Here is a 3,578-nt window from a genome sequence, read left to right on the forward strand (position 1 = left end):
AATCATAACATGATATAACAAGATGATATCTCGCTAGCCCTTTCTGAGACCACAAAACATAAATGCAGAGCACCCCTGAAGATCAACGACTGACTAGACATTGTAATTCATGGTAAAAGAGATCCGGTCACAGTCATACTCAATGTAAATTAATAGCAATGCATGTAAATGACAGAGGTGCTCTCCAACTAGTGCTTTTAAATAAGAGGATGATGACTCAACATAAAAGTAAATAGACAGGCCCTTTGCAGAGGGAAGCGGGGATTTGTAGAGGTGCCAGAGCTCGAATTTTGAAACAGAGATAAATAATATTTTGAGTGGCATACTTTCATTGTAAACATAGCAACCAAGAGATCTCGATATCTTCCATGCTACACACATTATAGGCGGTTCCCAAACAGAATGGTAAAGTTTAATTATACTCCCCCACCACCAACAAACATCAATCCATGGCTTGTCCGAAACAACGGGTGACTCCAACTAACAACAATCCTGGGGGAGTTTTGTTTGCAATTATTTTGATTTGAGCATGGGACTGTGCTGACGAACGTAGTAATTTCAAAAAAATTCCTACGCACACGCAAGATCATGGTGATGCATAGCAACGAGAGGGGAGAGTATCGCCTACGTACCCTCGTAGACCGTAAGCAGAAGCGTTATGACAACGCGGTTGATGTAGTCGTACGTCTTCACGGTCGACCGATCAGTACCGAAGATACGGCACCTCCGCGATCTGCACACGTTCGGCTCGGTGATGTCCCGCAAACTCACGATACAGTAGAGCTTCGAGGGAGAGCTTCATCAGCACGACGGCGTGTTGACGGTGATGATGTTGCTACCAGAACAGGGCTTCGCCTAAGCACCACTACAATATTACCGAGGTGGATTATGGTGGAGGAGGGAACCGCACACGGTTAAAGATCAGTGATCAACTTGTGTGTCTATGGGGTGCCCCCCTCCCCCGTATATAACGGAGTAGAGGAGGGGGAGGGCCGGCCATCCTATGGCGCGCCCCATGGGGAGTCCTGTTGGGGAACGTAGTAATTTCAAAAATTATCCTACGCACACGCAAGATCATGGTGATGCATAGCAACAAGAGGGGAGAGTGTTGTCTGCGTACCATCGTAGACCGTAAGCGGAAGCGTAATGACAACGTGGTTGATGTAGTCGTACGTCTTCATGATCGACTGATCCTAGTACCGAAAGTACGCACCTCCGCGATCTGCAAACGTTCAGCTCGGTGACATCCCATGAACTCATGATCCAGCAGAGTGTCGAGGGAGAGCTTCATCAGCACGACGGCGTGATGATGGTGATGATGATGCTACCGGAACAGGGCTTCGCCTAAGGACCGCTACGATATGACCAAGGTGGATTCTGGTGGAGGGGGCACCGCACACGGCTAAGAGATCAATGATCAACTTGTGTGTCTGTGGGGTGCCCCCTGGCCACGTATATGAAGGATGGAGGGAGGAGGAGGCCGGCCCTCATAGGGCACGCGCAAAGTGTGGAGTCCTACTAGGACTCCCTAGTCCTAGTAGGATTCCACCTCCTACATGGAATAGGAAAAAGGGAAGGGAGAAGGAGAAGGAAGGAAGGGGGCGCCCCCTTTCCCTAGTCCAATTTGGACCAGTCCATGGGGAAGGGGTGCGGCCACTCTTGAGGCCTTTCTCTCCTTTCCCGTATGGCCCATTAAGGCCCAATACGAATTCCTGCAACTCTCCGGTACTCCAAAAAAATACGGAATCACTCGGAACCTTTCCGATGTCCGAATATAGCCTTCCAATATATCGATCTTTGCGTCTCGACCATTTCGAGACTCATCGTCCTGTCCCAGATGTCATCTGGGAATCCGAACAAACTTCGGTCATCAAATCACATAACTCATAATACAAATCATCACAGAACATTAAGCGTGCAGACCCTACGGGTTCGAGAACTATGTAGTCATGACAGAGACACATCTCCGGTCAATAACCAATAGCAGAACTTGGATGCTCATATTGTCTTCTATATATTCTACGAAGATATTTATCGGTCAAACCACATAACAATATACGGTGTTCCCTTTGTCATCGGTATGTTACTTGCCCGAGATTCGATCGTCGGTATCTCAATACCTAGTTCAATCTCGTTATCGGCAAGTCTCTTTACTCGTTCTGTAATGCAACATCCTGTAACTAACTCATTAGTCACATTGCTTGCAAGGCTTATAGTGATGTGCATTACCGAGAGGGCCCAGAGATACCTCTCCGATACACGGAGTGACAAATCCTAATCTCGATTTATGCCAACTCAACAAATACCATTGGAGACACATGTAGAGCATCTTTATAATCACCCAGTTACGTTGTGACGTTTGATAGCACACAAGGTGTTCCTTCGGTATTCGGGAGTTGCATAATCTCATAGTTAGTGAAACATGTATAAGTTATGAAGAAAGTAGTAGCAATCAAACTGAACGATCATTATGCTAAGCTAACAGATGGGTCTTGTCCATCACATCATTCTCTAATGATGTGATCCCGTTCATCAAATGACAACACATGTCCATGGCTAGGAAACTTAACCATCTTGGATTAACGAGCTAGTCAAGTAGAGGCATACTAGGGACACTCTGTTTGTCTATGTATTCACACATGTACTATGTTTCCGGTTAATACAATTCTAGTATGAATAATAAACATTTATCATGATGTAAGGAAATATAAATAACAACTTTATTATTGCCTCTAGGGCATATTTCCTTCAGTCTCCCACTTGCACTAGAGTCAATAATCTAGTTCACATCGTCATGTGATTTCACACCAATAGTTCACATCTTTATGTGATTAGTTCACATCTTCATGTGACTAATACCCAAAGGGTTCACTAGAGTCAATAATCTAGTTCACATCACTGTGTGATTGATACCCAAAGAGTGATCATGTTTTGCTTGTGAGAGAAGCTTGGTCTATGGGTGTCGGTGTCAAAACCGGCGGATCTCGGGTAGTGGGTCCCGAACTGTGCGTCTAAGGCGGATGGTAACAGGAGACAGGGAACACGATGTTTTACCCAGGTTGAGGCCCTCTTGATGGAGGTAAAACCCTACGTCCTGCTCGATTAATATTGATGATATGGGTAGTACAAGAGTAGATCTACCACGAGATCAGAGAGGCTAAACCCTAGAAGCTAGCCTATGGTATGATTGTATGTTGTCCTATGGACTAAAACCCTCCGGTTTATATAGACACCGGAGAGGGCTAGGGTTACACAAGGTCGGTTACAAAGGAAAAGATATGCATATCCGTATTGCCTAGCTTGCCTTCCACGCCAAGTAGAGTCCCATCCGGACACGAGACGAAGTCTTCAATCTTGTACCTTCATAGTCTAACAGTCCGGCCAAAGAATATAGTCCGGCTGTCCGGAGACCCCCTAATCCAGGACTCCCTCAGTAGCCCCTGAACCAGGCTTCAATGATGATGAGTCTAGCACGCAGTATTGTCTTCGGCATTGCAAGGCGGGTTCTTCCTCCGAATACATCACGGAAGAATTTGAATACAAGGATAGTGTCCAACCCTGCAAAATAAGTTCCACAT

The sequence above is a fragment of the Triticum aestivum genome, chromosome 7A, assembly GCF_018294505.1.
Source record: "Triticum aestivum cultivar Chinese Spring chromosome 7A, IWGSC CS RefSeq v2.1, whole genome shotgun sequence".
Taxonomy (NCBI): Eukaryota; Viridiplantae; Streptophyta; class Magnoliopsida; order Poales; family Poaceae; genus Triticum; species Triticum aestivum.